The 19,146-nt window shown below is 47.3% G+C and overlaps 1 protein-coding gene across 5 annotated transcripts in view; it reads left to right on the top strand.

Moving 5' to 3' along the window:
• Nucleotides 1-19,146, top strand: part of MYO10 (myosin X) — a 232,429-nt gene that overhangs the window by 49,973 nt on the left and 163,310 nt on the right. The window lies entirely within an intron of this gene.

The raw sequence follows: 19,146 nt of genomic DNA, 5'->3' as shown, positions 1-19,146 counted from the left end.
TTTATAAAGGAAACGAATTTGAATGCTACAGAGGGATCCCTTTTTCAGAGGCACATATCAAAATTTAAGACCCCTGCTGGAGGGGTGTTGGCTGGGGGGATGGGCTAGATGGGTGATGGTCATTCAGGGGGGGCACTTGTTTGGGATGAGCATTGGGTGTGATGTGTAAGCGACAAATCACTAAATTTTACTCCTGAAACCATTATTACACTATATATTCATTACCTTGGACTTTAAAAAAAAAAAAAAAAGGAATAGAGGTTGATGTAGTCTTAAGAAGGCTACACTGAATATCCTGAAAATCAGGGCAGAGGGCAACTATTCAGCAAACGATTGTAAAATAGCAAGCAGTTATTTGGTAAGTGACAGTAAAAATCGCTGTTAGTTTAATTGTAAAGTAGGAGAGGTGTCATAGTGTTTGTATCCCAAGTCGATGACTTGGATAAAACTAGGTTTTACCCAGTGGTAAACTTCAAAAGAAAAACTTGGAAAAGCATATGGTTACTTAAATCAAAATGGAAATGCACTCCTGTTTTATCTGCCTCTGTCAGGTCTTGAATACGGTCTTTGTCCAAAAACAACCTACTTGTTTTACTACTATATTCTAAGTATATCAGTACGACCAAAGGACTCAAAAAAAAAAAAAAAAAAAGATTTAAGACCTGAAGAGAGAAGGGGGTCATAATGCCCAGTATTTAAAGCTCACAGGTTCTGAATCTGGTCTGCAAGGTTGTTGAGAACAAAAGCTTCGGTGTCAGTGTTGAGTTGATTAAGGCCAGGGGGCTGCTCGCGTATTGAAACTTCTCAGAGATCGTCCACTTGGTACGTTTCTCATTTCTTGGCTTGATAAACAGCGGTGTTCCTGGGCTGTTTTGCGGTTCCTCAGTTTCTTTCTCATCTGAGCCTCTTGAATAGTTGCTCAGCATTCGGTGGTAAAGACCTAGCTGTGTTTCGCAGGTGTGGATTGCGGGGAACGGACAGAGACGGCCCATGGATCCCGTGTCTGACGGTCACGGCCGGCGTGGATGCCGTGCTGCTCCCCGGGCTGGTTGCTTTCTCATCACGTTCTCGGGTTGTACGGTATGATCTGTAAACTAAGGACAGGCTAAGTGACTTTTGCCCAGCTTCGGGTCACGCACTGCTCCAGTGTTTCCAGTGCCACGCAGAGCTGGTCTGCCTCTGTCTGTCTTGCCATTATTCTGTCCCTCTTCCCTTCCTACTTCCTCCAGATGAGAATTCCCTTCCTTGTAGCTTCTGTGCCTACTTCTTAAGGTGATGTGGAAAAGGAGAACAGTGTCGAAACAGTGCACCTGACTGGATGTAACTCGGTTCGTGAAGGTGTCGTGAAATAGATTTTTAGTAGAATTTTCTTTTTTTATGGACTTATTTTTTGATCCCAAAGAGAATTGTTTTTTTTTTACGTTTATTTTATTTTTGAGAGAGACCGATCGACAGAGTGCGAGCGGGGGGAGGGGAAGGCACAGAATCCAAAGCAGGCTCCAGGCTCCCGGCTGATGGCACAGAGCCGGATGTGGGGCTCCAGCTCTCGAACTGTGAGATCATGACCTGCGCCAGAGGTGGACACTCAACCGACTGAGCCACCCAGGCGCCCCGATTCGTGTTTTCTTTTTAACTCTTCCCCCACCTCTTTTTAACAAAATTGCAGCAAAAACACGTTAAGCGTAGACTTCAGCAGTGTTGCATAGCACTCCGTGAGCAGAGGTGGCATGGGCTGGTCAGGCCAGTAGTTCTGGTCACTGTTGACAGTATTTAGGGATTGTGGGCTTAGAAAGAACTAAACCAGAATAACATGCACTTAAACATGAAAGCAGCTCTCAACTTTGACTTCTAATCTTCCTTCCATCGGGCATCAAATACTTGGTCTTGGATTGTCCACTCTGTCATTCCCAAGTATAATTAGCTTGGAGATTTGTGTAGGAATTACAGGGTTTAAGATACAAGAAGAGTGACACGAGATGGAAAGAACTGGGTTCATACCAGGATCAAGAATTGAGAGTGGCGGAGGACTGTAGTATCTTTCCTTCCTGACCGACTTCTTCCTCTCCCCACATCCCAAGTTTGCGGTGGGACATATGGGTGTGTTCACCAGGGATTAGGGCAAGTTCATGAACTGGTTCTGGTCCCCAGGACAGGAACAGCTACTCCTTAACTGGGCAGGGACAGATTCTGGAAGGAATCAGGGTCAAAGACACAGAGCGTGGCCTTGTCCTGGTCAAGCCTGACTATGGTAACTTTGGAAGGTATTGGCTGAGAGAGAGAGAGAGAGAGAGAGAGAGAGAGAGAAGAGAGAGAGAAGAGAGACAGGATCCAAAGCAGGCTCTACACGGACAGCAGAGAGCCAAATGCGGGGCTCAGACTCACCAACTGAACGGTGAGATCATGACCTGAGCTGAAGTCGGAGGCTTAACCGACTGAGCTGCCCAGGTGCCCCAGTTTTTTCTGCATTTTTAAAAACAATTCTAGTGACATTTTTGTTACTAAAACGTGAACTCTCCCAACAGCCTAGGAAACTACTAGTTCGCCCTCTCGTACTTCACGGGAATCACCTTGGCGGTCTTCTTCAGATGCACATTCGGATTGACAGGTCTGGGGTGGGGTCTGACGGAGGGCTTTAGGTAAAGGTGGAGAGGGGTGCCTGTGTGGCTCAGTCAGTTAAGCATCTGACGTGGGTCATGATCTCCCCGGTTCGAGCCCCGTGTCGGGCTCTGTGCTGACAGCTCAGAGCCTGGAGCCTGCTTCGGATTCTGTGTCTCCCTCTCTCTGCCCCTCCTCCGCTCACACTCTGTGTCTCTCTCAAAAATAAATGAACGTTAAAAAAAACCAAAAAACAAAAAGCTGGAGAACTTTCCTTTGGCTTCCAAAGCTCTTCCCTTCCCTTTGCTCTGTGCCCTCCCTTCCTAGGATCTTTTCACCCCGAGCATGGCCGGGTTGGGCCAACTGCCACAAAATGATGCTCGAGTGGACCGCAAAGCAGTTTCTGAGTCCTGTTTGGTGTGGGAAGCCCAGCAGAGCCATGTGTGACTTAAATCCTCAAGTGGGACCTCAGGGACCCTGGCTAGGGGATGATAATAGTGTGTCGTTTTTGGTGAGAGCACCGAAGGGCACGTTCTCTGATTTCATTGAGTCGCTGAGAATTGTGTGCGCGTGCTCAGCCTTTTTTTTTTTTTTTTTTTTTTTTTTGCCAGGGAGATAGTTTTACTGTTAACTTAAAATTCCATTCCACACTAAAATTTAAACTACTGTAGGTTGGTCCAGGGAATAGAGAGGACCAGAATGTTCCCATTTGATTTATAACTTCTGCTCTCCTCGCCGGGAAGTATTTGCAGATGGAAAAAGAAATGTGCAAGAGACATGCTAACAGGCTTTGTTGAAACATACGCATAGTTGTGGTCTGTGGAGGACGCAGCGCGCATGGGCAGGTTAGCACTTGCCCTGAAAGTTACTTACAAGCATACGCTCTTTTATTGCACTTTGTTTTGCTGAGCTTTGCAGTGCTGTGGGTTGTTTTTTGGGGTTTGTTTTTCTTTTTTTGTGTCTTCTTTTGTTTTTCGTTGTTTGTTTTCAGATTGGAGGTTTGTGACAACCCAGCGTCAGCAAGGCTGTTGGTGACATTTTTCTAACAGCATTTGTTCGCTTTGTGTCTCTGTCACATTTTGGTAATTCTTGCGAGTTTTCAGACTTCTTCATTTTCCTGTTTGTTATGGTGGTCCGTGATTCTGACTCCTTGAAAGCTCAGATGATGGTTAGCATTCTTTTAGCAAGTATTTGTACATTCAGGTATGTATGTTATCTTTTAGGCCTGTCGCCTTCATAGATTGTGGTAGTGCAGTCACTTCTTGGCCTGGTGGCTACCACAGTGTAGTGTAAACTTAACTTTTGTGTGCGTCGGGAAACCAAAAAATTCATTTGAGTCACTTTTTTTGCGATGTTCGATGTGCTGTGGTGGTCTGGAACCGAACCTGCGATCTCTCCGAGGTACACCTGTACCTCTTGGATGCTAAGCTGCGGACAGAGTCTCAGAAGAACACCCTGGCTTAGCAGGGTACAAGTATGGCTAAAAGATCAACTCTTAGGAAAGCATAGGATGGAAGACAGCCTTGAACAGCCTTGAACGCTTCTGGAACATCCACGAGGTGCACAGGCAATCAGTATAGCACCCTCTAGGAGCGTTGTAAATTGAGTGATAAGTTCTAAATTAGATTTTTCACTTTGAGAGTAAGCTCTATTATCTTTTCTGAAAAGCACCTAATTTGATTGCTCGGGAAAAAGCTTACAGTGATATAATTTACCTAATTGTGTTTTAAGGGGTAGTTATTTAACTTACCCCAGTAAACTTAATCAAGACGATTACTCTTTGCAGTGATTCTGTTGGGTTTTTTGTTTGTATTGTCTCTCTATGGGGTCTTCAGAAATATTTTCCTGGCTGGGGATTTAATGGCCCCAGTCTACAAATGAATGCCCTCCTCCTCGCCCTTCTCTTTTTATTTGCTTGCAGTAAGTATGATTAGATTTGGGTCTAAAAGTTATTCTTCTCATTTTATTAATTCACAAAAAGGCCATTAGATTGCCTGGTGCTCTCAAGTCGGTCCTCAGCCCCTCAGGCAATTCAGACCTCCTCCGGCCCTGCAGGAGACAACGCTACTAAATATTTATAATCACACCTCCCGTTTAAAGCCGTCTCTAACCTTTTTGGTTTGATCTTCTGGTTTTGACTGGTTGGAATTAATACTTTGGGCCCAGTTTTGTGAAACTTGCTAATGGATTAGTGTAGTGATTTTTTTTTTTTTTGGATACATTTTTGGTCCTTTTCACACACTTTCTACCCTGTCCAGCTGCTTTTCTTTGCTGTTTCCCTTCACTTTGCCCCCCTGGGTGTCTTTGTGTGCTCCTCGAATGTCACGTGCTGCACACCCTCTCCCTGCGTGCACTCCATGCGTCCTCTCCGCAGTCCTGGGGAGATCTCCCCCAAGCCTGCTGAGTGCTGGAGAATGGACGTTGGGGCGACCCAGCACGTCTCCTGGGGCACAGCACTAAACAGGACCCTGGTCCCACACACTGTCAGGTAGATGGCTAAAACTCTGTGATTTCATTTCCAGGGGCAGCAGGTTGGATCTGACTGCTAACAGGAAGTAGTGGGTTCTAGATATTTTAACTGAGTTAGAAATCGTGTCTGCAAGGAAGCCCGCGGCCCAGCTGGCCCCCAAGAGCTCGGGCACGCCCTGGATTTCAGCATGCCACAAGGCTTCACGTGCAAAGCCAGCTGTGGGTCGAGGCAGCTGCTTGCGGAAAGGGGCCTCCCTGCCAGCTCCTTTTGTGTGCATGGCAGTTGGTGCGGCCCCCCAGGTGGGGTGGCCCGGCACCCCCACCCCTTTCCCCGCCCCAGGACCACTCAGATGAGTGGTAGGGGAAGGGGGAGACCAGCTGGGAGACAGGGAGATGGAGGAAGAGGAATTTGGGGACAGCATTCGTGACGCACAAGCAGTGTCACTAGGGCGCCTTGAGTCTCAGGGCCAAGCTCTGAGACGACAGACAGTACAGATGTTTTCCAGTCCGCCGACTGGACAAAATTCCCTTGCTTTCATATTGTTGTTGTTATTGTCGTGTAAGTATATTCTATCACCTTCTCAACCTTCTTATTTCCTTTTTTGTGGAGAGGAAGATTCGCATTAATGCACAGAGTTTGAGGGAAAAGTCACTTCTTTTGTTTTCAAAAGGAAAAAAACCTAGATTACTTACATTTTTGCCCCTTGTGGCCTCTCAAGGCTCGAGTGTCCCTTGTATCGTAATGGCTGCTTCCAACCGAATTAACCTGTGGGTCCAGTTGAACCATGTGAAATCGCCATTTCTCTTGGCCGAGAGGATTGAATGTCGGTGGTTCCATGTGGTTCAGCCCAAGAACGTGTTTGTGACCCGCTATTTCAGTTTTGTGCCGTAGCTTATTGAGATGCTTATGACTTGAAGGTGGAATAAAAGATTGAGTTTTCCTGGTGGCTTCCAGCAAAGTTGAACAAGATGGTGTTTCTGCAGTCCAGTCAAGAGGCACAGCGTATCCCTAACACAGTATAGAGCCCTGGCTTTTGGAGTATGACTGCCTTCTTAAATTCTGTTGCTCTTGGGTATGTGTGTTTGTTAACAGCTGTGACGAGCTGCGAGATTTGTACTCCCTTTTGGGGTTTCCATTTTCTCCAGGTGTGTAAATGATTTGCTACGATCTGCCGTGAACATCCAGATTTGAGTGGAAAGAAAAATGAATGTGGGTACGCTTTTTTGGAAACGGAGTTTGGGTTTTCCTCTCCTGTTGAGGGTGTGTTTATCGTGGTAAATATACATAACATAAAATTGACCATCGTAACTATATTTAAGTGTAGAATTTGGTGGCATTAATTACATTATATGTGAAAGCCTCGCCACTGTTTCCAAGACTTTTCTGTCACCCCAAATAGAAAGTCTGTACCCATCAAGCACCAACTCCCTGTGTAATTTATTTTGAAACTACTGTCCGGGTGCCCTTGCTTGTGCTGCTTTCAGAAAGCAAGAGCACGTTAGAAATTCTGGTTTGTATCTTTCTTAATAGACCATGTCAAGAAAAACTTGCTGTAGCCTCCAGGTTCCTAGGGGAGATGCTGACCACTGCTGAATATCCGCACTAGCCACGCGATGTGCCCGTGTAGATGGATGGTGCTGCCCCAACTCTTCCCTTCTCAAAAGGGAAGTGTCCGCATAGCCATCTAAAAGTAAGGGGAGGGGCACCTGGGTGGCTCCGTCGGTTAAGCAAGCGTCCACTTTTGATTTCAACTCAGGTCGTAATCTCACAGTTTGTGAGTTCCAGCCCTGCGGCTCTGTGCTGACAGTGTAGAGCCTGCTTGGGATTCTCTCACTCCCTCTTTCAAAATAAATAAATAAATTTTTTTAAAAAAGGGGGAGAAAGGGGCACACTGGTGACAAGTAACAGATAATTTTTTAAAAATCAGCTGTGTTGGCTTCTTTTGTTGAAACTTTAGAATGGGTCCATCTGTTATTCTTGGAAGTCATTTTAATCAAAACAGTGCAGCTGCATTAAAAATACAGCATTGAGCTGGGAAACTCTTAAATTCTCTGTGTGTTTCCCACATTTTGCTACTTCGTCCTGGAAATACCCGTCTCTGAGCTGGATATTAAACGCCAGTCTGGGGAGTTTCTTAGAAATCTGCACTCCAGAGACTGAACACCGCTGGGACTTTCAGTCCTGCTTTGAGGCCCAAGCAAAATGCACTTTGTCCAAAGTGCTTGATTTTCAGTGAGAAAATGTTTTTACGCTCTGAAGGCCACGTGAGTCTTCCTCTCTAGAACTCTTCCAAGAATTTGGTTTGGCATCTTGTGGCTCAAAGAGGGAAAGTCCAATGTTTCCATTCATTTTCACTCTGGGACTACAGCAAAAAAAAAAAAAAAAAAAAAAGGATCTGCTTGTTTACTAGGGAACCTAGCTCCAGAAAGAAAACATGTGCATGTTTGCTGATCTGCATGGCTCTGTGTGTTGCAAATTGAACTCACTATTGTAAATTTCAGCATTTTGAAACCTGAGGTTGTTATCCATGTACATCCACGTCTGCCCTGAACAACATCTACATTGGAACGGGAAACCACGTGCAGTAATAAACACGACAGGATGTGCCGGTATTCTGAGGCACGAGGGCTGTGTCAAGCGTTGCCAACCTGAGCTTGCTAAGAGGGCACACCATCTCTGGGTTGTTACCCGCCATATTCCCAGTACTAGTGAAAAATGCCTTAGTAAGACCTAAGAAGAATCCAGTCTCGGGGGCCTGCCTCCTTGCACCTTGATGTGAATCCAGCTTAAGTGGATTTAGAATCCAGGGTATTTCTCTTTGAGACCGTGGTGTTTTCCCTATCCCCTTTGGACTGGACAGCTGGGCCCCACCCTGCATGGCCCCACCACTGGCTAGGTAGACAGGTGGCTAGGGACTTGGATGCTGTTAGCAGTATTTATTGGCCCCAGTGAGGTTCTTGCTGAATACGTGCGCGCGCATGCGTTCTCTCTCTCTCTCCCTCCCTCCCTCCCTCCCTCCCTCCCTCTCTGTCTCTCTCCCTCTGTCCCAGAGAATGTGTATAGCCTTTGCCATGGGTCGTGGCCTTCGTTGGCTTCCTGTCCTCCTTCGCTGGGTCAAATTGGTGCCTTTTTCCTTTTCTCCTTTGTGGATCTCTCTTGACTTGGGCCGCTCTGTTCCTCTGGAATGAGCCTCTTCTTCCCATCCTTTAGGCTTGGTCTATTTGTAGCCGACCTGCCTCTGACCTGCCTGTGCCTCTCATCTTCAGTTGACTTTGGGATTCCAGGCTCTGCTTCTGGGTGGCACACTCTCCTTGTGCCTCTGTGAGCCTGCGGTACGTCCAGACTTTTCCAGCAGCGCTAATGTGCGGGCACGCAGAGAAGGGTTGACATCTTGTGCCATCAGTCCCGTTGTTACTTTCAATTTTGTGGTTAGCTTGGCAAATTAAGTCGCTCCTACTTAAAGGTTAGCAGGATGCTCTCTTGCATTCCTGGTACCCATGAACTGAACATAACTAACTAATCCCATGTGCTCAGCTCAGACCAGGTTGCATTTTATGACTGGAAGAGGTGAATAGAAAATAGTACATCAAAACTTGATTTTTGGTTGGGGAAGGGTGGGGGGTGGCGCCTGGGTGGCTCCGTCGGTTAAGCGGCCAACCTTGGCTCAGGTCACAGTCTCGCGGTCTCTGAGTTCAAGCCCCGCGTCGGGCTCTGTGCTGACAGCTCAGAGCCTGGAGCCTCCTTCGGATTCTGTGTGTGTGTCTCTCCCTCTCTGCCCCTACCCTGCTTGCTCTCTCTCCATCTCTCAAAAAAAAAAAAAAAAAAATGAATAAATGTTAAAAAAAATTTTTTTTTTAACTTTTTTTTATTTTGGAGACTTAAATACCATTTGCTTACGATGAGTATCATTTTGTGAAAAATACATGTGAAGATCCTGTTTGGAAACAAGACGGTTTACAGATTATCTGCAGGAATCAGACATGGCACCCGATAGTACTGGCTGTAATTTCAGCAGAAAAAGCAGAGGCCGTTTGTTAAAACAAATCCAGGTGGTTGTCTGTGTGACTGACGAAGTTGCATTCCATTCCAAAAATTCATTTATAGGCCTGTAATTTGGAACCAGTTTTCCCAGAGACTCTGTGCTGTACATGGGGAGTTGATTGTCCAGTCCGTGTACAAAGCCCGGCTACCCGCAGTGCACTGGGGCGGTGCAGAAGCCCCCTGTTGCCTGATTCCAATTTTAAACGCGGTCTCAGAGGTCCACCCCAGGATGCCGTTGTGGTGGGATTAGGGGATCACATTCTTCCCGTGATCACCTCCCTGGCAAGTGGTGGGGAAAAAGGAGGCACCACGTTTCTTTTTTAAAAAAAAATTTTTTTAATGTTTTTATTTATCTTTGAGAGAGAGAGAGAGAGAGAGAGAGAGAGCACAGGTGGGGGCAGAGAGAGAGGGAGACGCAGAATCCGAAGCAGGCTCCAGGCCCTGAGCTGTCAGCACAGAGCCCGACACGGGGCTCAAACCCACGAACTGGGAGATCATGACCTGAGCCGACGTGGATGCTTAACTGACTGAGCCACCCAGGTGCTTCTTTTCTTTCCTTTTTTTTTTTTAAATGTTTATTTTGAGAGAGCGCATGAGGGTATGCAAGTGAAGGAGGGGCAGAGAGAGGGAGAGAGAGAGAATCCGAAGCAGGCTCCGCACTCTGCAGAGCCCGACGTGGGGCTCGATCTCATGAAATCCGAGATCACGACTTGAGCCGAAATCACGAGTCGGATGCTTAACTGGTTGAGCCACCCAGGCGCCTCTGGAGGTACCTCCTTTCTAAGCCACTTTCTCCGCAGCAGAGTTGGCATGGAGGATAGGTAAGGGGGGGTGCCTGGTGACCTCTCCCTACCAGGAACCACGCTGGTGCATTCCAGCCACTTGTGCTTCTTGGTCCTCCCAGCTCCCCTGTGGGGAAGGCATCCTCAGCCGCGTGGTAGTGCTTTGGAGGCTGAACGTAGGTGGAGTGACCTGTCCAGACGTCCACACTTGGCCGGTGACGAGGGGTGCAGCTGGGGCTTGGGTCCAGAGTCGACCATCTTCCCTGTATGTTACTTCTTGAGGAGCAGACTGAAGTGAGGGGCCTGTGTTCCCACCTGCCGCTTCCCGTCCTGGCCGCTGTGCTGGCGGAGCATCTCTCTGTGGGCCCCAGGGATGGGGTGCACCCGCGGTCTTCCTCCTTGTCATGACTTCTGAGGCTTTCTGCCAAAGTCACTCTTCAAGATTTGCGGGTTCTCCCGCCCCCTCCCCCACCCCTCCTTTGGGGTGGCTTTTGTTTTGTTTTATTGCTCTAGGGAAATAGAAAGGTCTGGAAAAAACCCACACGTTTTGTTTTGATGTTTCATCGTCTTGTGTGCACAATCTTGCTTCCGTGCTGCTGCTTCTGACAAGAGTCCTCAGCCCTGGCCCCAGACGATGAATTCAGCCTCTCAGCTGGGACTCAGGCCGTAGTACACTTTTTAAAAGCTTCTTGGGTGCCTCGTTTAATATGCAGCCAGGTGCAGAACTATTTCACAGACTGAATGAGCATCGTCTCAGAATATTATGGCAAAAGTTGTTGAAAAAGCCTTTTGCAAACTGGGCTTAGAAAATGCTCTCGTAACCCGTCATTGCTAGGCCTGGCTTTTCCCCCCTGCACGGCTGCTTCCTGGACATCGTTGGTGGTTCTGCGAAAGGTCTCTTCTGCCCACAGCCTTTGACTACAGCCCCTTCTGTCTGTCCGTCTGTCCGTCTTCCTCTCCCTTCAGGGAGTACCTGCTCTTGAGCTTTTCATCTCTTTTCTCCTCCCACCGTCTCGCATTGGACACTCCTTTTGAGTGGGACTTTGGGGTTTAAGTGTCGCAAACTCGGGGAGCATCGGGGTGGCTCAGTTGGTTGAGTGTCCGTTGAATTTGGCTCTGGTCATGATCCAGGTTGTGGGATTGAGCCCTGTGTCAGGCTCCATGGTGAGTGTGGAGCCTGCTTGGGATTCTCTCTCTCACCTTCTCTCTCTCTCTCTCTCTGTCTCAAAACAAACAAAAAAATAATTAAATGCCCCAAACTCGAGTGCAGTGTTTCTCCACGCGTGCGCCTCCCTGACTAGCTGCTTCCTAATCACTTACTGGCCCTTGTCGCCGATGCAGGTTCCTTGGCCCCTCCCTGGATCCACTTCTGTCAAGATGGCCCTGGGATCTGTGTTTTAACAAGGTTCCCACCTGTTTCTGTTGGCCCTGAAGTTAGGGAACCGCTGACTCCGTGGGTGTATTGATCCGAGATGAATTGGAGAGCCGTTCTCCTTACCTTTCTCTCCCTGTCTGATTGGCTGTTTGCTTCCAAGAGGGCTGATCCCTGCCCTGTGGGGTAGGGGACTAGGGGGAGGAGCTGTGCTCCTGATGGCGTGACCCTCAGGTTGGGTTCTCTCATTCTCCCCATCTCCCTCACCCACAGTCCCACCCCCTTTTCCTTCTGTGTCTGGAACAGAACCCAGTGTTTGGGGACTTTTCCTTCCAGCTGAAGATGCAATGAAGGTTTTTCTAATTTGTCAGTGGAGACATTCCACTGGTAAAGCAGCTTCCTGAAATCCCCCCTCCTGTTTTGTTTTGTTTTTTTTTTTTAAAGGTTTATTTATGAGAGAGAGTGTGTGAGAAGGGGAGGGACAGAGAGAGGGGGAGACACAGAATCCGAAGCAGGCTCCAGGCTCTGAGCCCAACACGGGGCTTGAACTCATGAACCGTGAGATCATGACCTGAGCCGAAGTCGGACGCTTAACCGACTGAGCCGCCCAGGCGCCCCCTGAAATCCCTTCCTCAAGTTTGAGCACGGAGGCCATCAGTGATGGGCTTGAGTTTAAACAACTCAATTGAATTACATTTGTTTCTGAGGAAAACTGGACCTGTTTCTCTTTCAAGAGAGGGAGGGTCTTGGGGTGTGAAGGAAGGGCAAGGGCCCCGGCGTTCAGAGCAGCCCTGGGTGGGGGTGGGTGAAGGCGGTCTCCCCTGGAGGGGGCTTGTTTCCTCATTCCTCGAGCGGTGCACCTGCCATCCTGCCCGGAAAGAGCCCACGGGGCTGGATGAGAGGCATCATAAAGAAGGGATGGGTAAATCCCAAGCAGCTGCCCCACATTCAGGAGGAAAGGGCGCTTCTGCCCGGCGGATAACTATTCTAGTAACTTCCATCTAAGGAGTGTCGGTTTCTAAAAGCAGCAGTGAAAGCACGAGCTTCCAGTTTTTATTTCAAACCAATTGCATTGCCCTGTTAAAGGTAGGGAATCGAACTAAGTGGTTAGTTAGGAATTTGGGCTGGGAAGGGACACCGTGAACTTTCTAAGGTAATGGAAATGCTCAGTGTGTTCTGTGTGGTTCCTCAAGCTGTGTATTTTGCTGTGTGCAAAGTAAACTTCAGTTTTTAAAAACACCATCTAGCTTTCCTGAAGGCAGCTGTTTGCATTGAAGTGTGTGCACCAACACACGGCTGACCTCCAAGCTTGTGTAATTACTCCAGTGTTCAGTGAAGCGGCCGCAGCAAACCCTGGCCGATGCCTGCTGTCTGTTTTTGTATAGCCCACAAGCCTACAAGTTAATGGTTTTAACATTTTTTACTGTTTGGAAACATCAAAAGAATAGTATTTCATGACACGTGAAAGTGACCTGAAATTCACATTTAATGAGGAGGTGTTGGAACACAGCCATCCCCATTCATTGACTGGTCGTGTGAGATTGCCTTCAGACTCCAGCGGCACCCTAGAGGGGTGGAAAAGCTTTTTTGCCCTCTGGTCCTTTGCGGAAGAAGTTTGCTGACCCTGATCTAAAGGACCATTTTCCCCAATTACTTCTGATGTGATATTTGGTGCCAGGGCCTTCTAGTGGCTTCTAGTCCTGGCTATAAATCGGAATCCCTTGAGGGGCTGCTCATGGAGATTCCTGGGCCCCTACTGAGGCCCAGTGGTATAGCCTCTCTGGAGGGGGGGCCCAGGAATCCGGATTGGCAACCAGCCGGCAGGAGTCTGTGCTGTGAACCCCGACTAGCAGATCGATTCATGGTTAAGCCCCATCATTTTGTTTTCCTTGTGAGGTGGAAATGTCTTGCCCACGAGGATAAAGGTCATCAGTGACAAAACCCAGGTTTCCTGCTACCCTGTAGGGCAGCGGCTCTCAGAAGTGAACAGGCCTCTGAACATCAGACTCCCCCTGACCCCTCCCCAAGGAGGGTTTATTAAACCACGGGATCCTGCGTCTCCACTCACAGTTTGATTTGGCAGGTCTCGAGTGGAGCCTGAAAATGTGCATTTCTGACAGGCTCCCGGATGCTGCTGATGCTGCTGGTTTGGGAACCACACTTTGAGAACTGGTTTGTAGGGGTTGTTAGGTTGTATGTATGGATTGCTGCGTTTTTTTAATCCGTGTTCTAAATGCACCTCATACACAGTCTTCTCCCCAGAACATGTTCTTTAAAAACACGGATGGTCACTCACACAGTCCAGGTACTGTTCTTGACTGCTATAGCCATAAAGGAAGCATTCTTGAAAGGTGTCTTGTCAAAAACGACACGTCGTCTGGCCATCTTAGTTTTAAATACTAACACCTGTTAATGGTTTAGTCTGTAAGCGGCTATTTGGGGGGTGGTGGTGGTCAATGGAGAGCCACTCCCAGGCAGAGCAAAAATAAGAAAGCCAATGTGCTGTGTGTTAATTACATCCCAGCACATTTCCAAAAAGTTTTGCAAAAATGACTTGATGGTGCCTTTACACAACCTTCAGAAGTTACTGTGCAGATTTGGACACCTAATGCCTATTTTTTTTTTATATATAAGTTTATTTTTGAGAGGGAACGAGAGCTAGTGGGGGAGGGGGAGGGGGAGGGGGAGGGAGGGAGGGAATCCCAAGTAGGCTCCATGCTCAGTGCAAACCCAGCGTGGGTCTCAGTCCCACGACTGTGAGATCATGACCTGAGCCGATAACGAGAGTCGGAGACTTAAACTGACTGAGCCGTCCGGGTGCCTCCCCGATGCCTTTTCTAATATTGAAGAGCAATTAAATGGTTAACCAGTTGTCATTCCGGGCAGATACATAGCCCTCATTTTGTAAGGGAAATGCCAGAAGCAGAGAGGAAGGAGAGCGATTCTGTATTTAGAAGCTGTGGGTAGGACCCCCCAAGCTTTTGACGGTTCGTTTTGGTTTGATATACTACCTTTTGCCATTATCCGTGCCACCCGGGTACAGAGAACATTGGGCTGGTGACCAGGAAGGGGACCGGGACTAAGGTAAGGTAAGCCTGGTGCTCAGTGCAAAGTATAAAGAAGCACTCAGTCAGGGTCAGGACGAATTTGCATGCTCCTCCCTTCCCCCCTCCCCCCCCCCAGTTGATTGCTCCTTAAATTGTACACCCTGGCCACCTGCCTCCCCCTAGTCCTGGCCCTGATCAGAATCTGGGAGCATGGGGCACCTGGGTGGCTCAGTCGGTTAGGCGGCCAACTTCGGCTCAGGTCACGATCTCGCGGTCCGTGAGTTCGAGCCCCGCGTCGGGCTCTGTGCTGACAGCTCAGAGCCTGGAGCCTGTTTCAGATTCTGTGTCTCCCTCTCTCTGACCCTCCCCCATTCATGCTCTGTCTCTCTCTGTCTCAAAAATAAATAAACGTTAAAAAAAATTAAAAAAAATAAAAAGAATCTGGGAGCTTAAGCAAGGCTCTTTAGGACAAGAGGCCAGCTGTAGACTTGAACCTCCCCCTTCCCTTTGCTTTGCTGCAGTGATTCATTGACATGCCTCATTTCCAACGGTCCTTTGATAGTTTTCAAATATCTGTGTCAGTACATTTTAGGGAACTTGTTTAGGATTAAATGACTGCAGTGCGCACTGCAGGGTGTCATGATGGTTTGGAATATTCATAGGAAGTTTTGAGGGGACAGATATCCCCCAAGGGTTTCCTAGATGAAGACTTTAGAGCAGGCTTGTGCAATCCCTTATAAAACTGCAACATTGCATTTACAAATTCAGCACGTGGACCGTATTAGAAGTTCCAAGTGCCTTCGTTTCAGAGGTTCAAGTTGGTCTTTGATCTAGCTGCGGTGGGGGCGTTCCAAATCATTTTTGTAATAATTTTTAAATAACGTAATGGTATTTTTAAGTCTTCCACTAAGGGTAACTGAGTAGCCAGCCCTTGAGAATTCAAGTATTTTTGTCTTCTGGAATGATCTTCTGTTCTGAAAAGGATCCACCTTCCTGCCGTGTCGGAGTTCACAGTGGCTTGCTCCAAGCATCTGCTTTTATTCTTGCAGAGGGAGCTAATGACAGATGTTTACGGGGTGATTCTGAGAAACATTCGCTCCCGTGACCGTGGCCTGGAACATATGCTGTCCTCAGTTTCAGGAAGCTTTTGTAACGAAGGACTCAAAAGAGATCAGGCCACTGGGGCATATTGCCAGCAAGCATGCCTTTGTGAAGGGCAAATCCTGTCCGATTAACCTAATTTCCTTCCCCGAGCAGTGATCAACCAGGGACATTAAAATAGCAGATTTTTCCATGTTAGCATTTTTTTTTTCTGACTTAAACAACGTTCGTAATTAAAGTTTGAAGATCATTCACTTAAAAAAATATATTCTTTGTTTTTCCTCCTTACATCGAAGAGGACTTGCCTCAGCAAACAGTACATGGGCCTCGTAAACATTCACTGGAGGTTAGCACTAGTGAGCAGAGACGTCAGCATCCAGATCCGCATACTTATTTTGGATGTTTCCGTTTGGGTCGTTCTCCGCGATGGTAGGATGATGTAAATACCATAGAGAAAATAATTCTCGCCTTTTGAGGAAAGTCAGACTCAGAAGTATCCATTATTGGCTCGTTGCTATCTTTGATGGAGACTTTAAAATAGTTTGCAGATGTTACTTTTAGCTAAAAGAGGAAAAGAGACTGTAGTCACATTTGAGCACCTAGGATATGATATGATTAGTTAATAACTCGCAAGTTTGAGCCGTGGTCTGAAATGAAAAGGAATGGTTTTTCTTTTAACAGCTGTACTGCGGTGTGATTCGCATCCCCAACAGTTCACCCGTTAAGAGTGTACATTTGAGTGGCTTTTAATATATTCACAGATTTGTGTAACTGCCACCACCAGAGTCTGTTTGGGAAACTTGGTTACCCCAAAAAGAAACCTTGTACCCCTTAGCTGTCACCCCTAAACACTCCCATCCCAACCCCCAACCCCAGGCAGTGATTTTCTGTTCCGATGGATCTGCCTGTTCTGGATGTAAGTGAAATCCTGCAAATAATCTTCCGTGACTGACTTCTTCCACGTAGCGTGATGTTTTCAAGGTTCATCCGTGTTGCGACGTGTGCACTTGATTCCTTTTTATTGCTGGGTAATTTTCCATCGTATGGTTATGCCACATTTGATTTAAAAGGAATAGTCTTCTAAGGCTTGGTAGAACAGGGGCACCTGGGTGGCTCAGTTGGTTGAGCGTCGGACTTCGGCTCAGGTCGTGATCTCGTGGCTTGTGAGTTCGAGCCCTGCATTGGGTTCTGTGCTGATAGCTCAGAGCCTGGAGCCTGCTTCAGATTCTGTGTCTCCCTTTCTCTCTGCCCCTCCCCTGCTCACACACTCTCTCTTCTTCAAAAATAAATAAACGTTAAAAAAATTTTAAACTTGGTAGAACAGAAAAGTATAAAAGAAAATGAATGGCCAGCTGTATAAGCCCACTTTTTATATGGTTTATAATGGGTCACACAGGTAATATTTCCCAAAGTAAGGATGATATTTTACTGTAAAAAACACTTTAGATTTTCTCTTAGATACAATTTTTATTTCTTTTTGAGAGAGAGAGGAAGTGTGAGAACGTGTGTGGGCGGGGCAGAGAGACAGGCGGGGAGAGAGAGAATCCCACCCCCCATGCTGTCAGCACAGAGCCCAATGTGGGCCCCATCGCACAAACCGTGCGGTCATGACCTGAGCTGAAACCAAGAGCTGATGCTTAAGAGTCGCCCAGGTGTCCTTCTTAGATACTGTTTCTAATTATGCTCTCACATCTGAAAGTGGGCACTTTTTTTTCAAAGTTCTGGGAAGATCGCAAGATCATTAAGGTTTAGAGAAATGGGTTCTACAGAAGCAGCCCAGGACGTGGGTTATATACAGCATGAAGGAGGCCAGTAGGTTAGTGTAAGTGGATGGGATACTTACATTGATAGTACAGACCAGCTCCGCTCTCCCACTGGGAAAAATGGATGTCAGCCCAGCTAGGAAAGCTGGTGGGGAGGGACATCCTGACCCGGAGGATGTCAAGGACAGCACGGAAGGACAGCAGAAGGGATGGCTGGCTTCCTTCGCCTTTGAGAATAGATAGTTGGCCTCTCATCTGTCTGGAAAAGGAATAATGCTAGGGATCTTAGAACCGAGGATTTCCAGGGATCGTTTCCTCCAGCCTCTTCTAAGCAGGTGACAGATGGTCACGGATATTTCCTTGCACAGGCGAGACTGTATCGTCGTCCCGACTCAGGAGCACAGCTGAGAATCACTGTAGGTCGCCTTGACATTTGACGATGTCGTAGAAATGGAACAATTTTTAAAAAGAGAAGATGTAACTTGAAAAAGTGACCTGTGATACTGAATTCTGTTTGCAATGGAATTTTGAGATTCTCTCAGTGGTGTTCCAAACCATCCCCATTTTGTTTGTAGTCCTGCCCCCTGCCGGTCCCCCCAGGGACAGTTTACTGTTGTCCCTCAGCTACTCTCTAGGACTGCCTGGCAGAGGCTTTGGAGGAATTCCTGGAAGGGATGCCAGGGTTCACACAGGTCATTTTACACCAAGCATTTATTGAGTAATTTGGGGGAAGAAAGGGCGGAGCGGATCACGTTGTTCTGCTGGGTCGTTTTGCGTGTTGAGTGGACGTGGCCCCGGATGCTTTGTCCAAGTCATCTGAGCGTGAAAACAAGCACGGTGGGCACAGAGGGCTTCCCTGGTATGGCTCAGGCCTCATTTCCCTCTGTGTGCTGTCTTCTGCTTGAGGGTAATGAGGGCCGGCCAGTCCCGGCCTGGAGAGTAACCCGGATGAACCAGAAGAGGCAAGGGGCTAACCAGCCGCCATCTGTCGAGGGATTCGTGGCTGGGTTTCACAAACCCGTTAAGAAATTGAATTAATGTCTGGAAGCCAGAGGCAAAAATAAATAAATACATAAATTTTTGGCACCTGCTGCCCAGTAAACCATTGTGAGTGAATGCACTTAGGATAAAACTGAAAATAAGACCCAATGAATGAGTTGATTTTCCCCGTGCGAAGGAGAAGAGGGCTGTTTCTTTACATCCAGTGTTAAGCCAGTGTAGGTAATTGCTCAGTGACAGCACAGGTGTGACCTAGACTGTACTTCTCGTTACTTTTTTTTAAACCGATGCCCTCGAGTGTATGGCTTTTTTAATGTGGTTGAAATTATTTAAGACTCTGTTCTTACAAGGTTTGTTCACTGTGTCTGTATCTCCGTCCATCCATCCCAACCAATGATGAGCACATCTTTTCTGATTTCCTCAACCAAATTGAAGAAGAGCATAGAAGTAATATCATGTTTATATGCAATACCACATGTTTGTATATTGATACTTAAAAGTTTGTTTTCTAAGTTGACATTATTTGGTTGGATCTTCCTGGTGCACCCAGTTCGGGAAGTAAAAATCACCATCACTGTTCTGCAAATCTGAATAGTCTCAAAAAGGTCACTACCTCCCATGGTCCCTGTGAGCCCCCACATGTGGTGTGGAGGTGCTGGACAAGCCTGACATTTATAGCACTCTGTGTGGTTTGTAAAGTATTTTCGTTGGATTGATCTTCTTTTGATCCTTATAACAAACGTGTCACCCAAATCTCTGATTTTGAAAATGTCATGTAAGAGGATCTTTATTACCACTTCTCTGTTGCATAGACAGAAGCGATTTTGGGGTCCATCAGTGTCTGGGACCTGACTTCCTGGTATAAAAGCTAGGTGGCTGGGCGTGAGATTCATTCCTAAGGGACCATCTCCTCTGGGTTTAAGGATGACTTTTCCTTAAAAAGTGTGAAACCTTGGGGCGCCTGGGTGGCGCAGTC

This window comes from Herpailurus yagouaroundi, unplaced genomic scaffold, assembly GCF_014898765.1.
Source record: "Herpailurus yagouaroundi ecotype Mexico unplaced genomic scaffold, PumYag 29, whole genome shotgun sequence".
Lineage (NCBI taxonomy): Eukaryota > Metazoa > Chordata > Mammalia > Carnivora > Felidae > Herpailurus > Herpailurus yagouaroundi.
The sequence above is the reverse complement of the archived record's forward strand: the minus strand, read 5'-3'. Positions and strand labels throughout refer to the sequence as shown.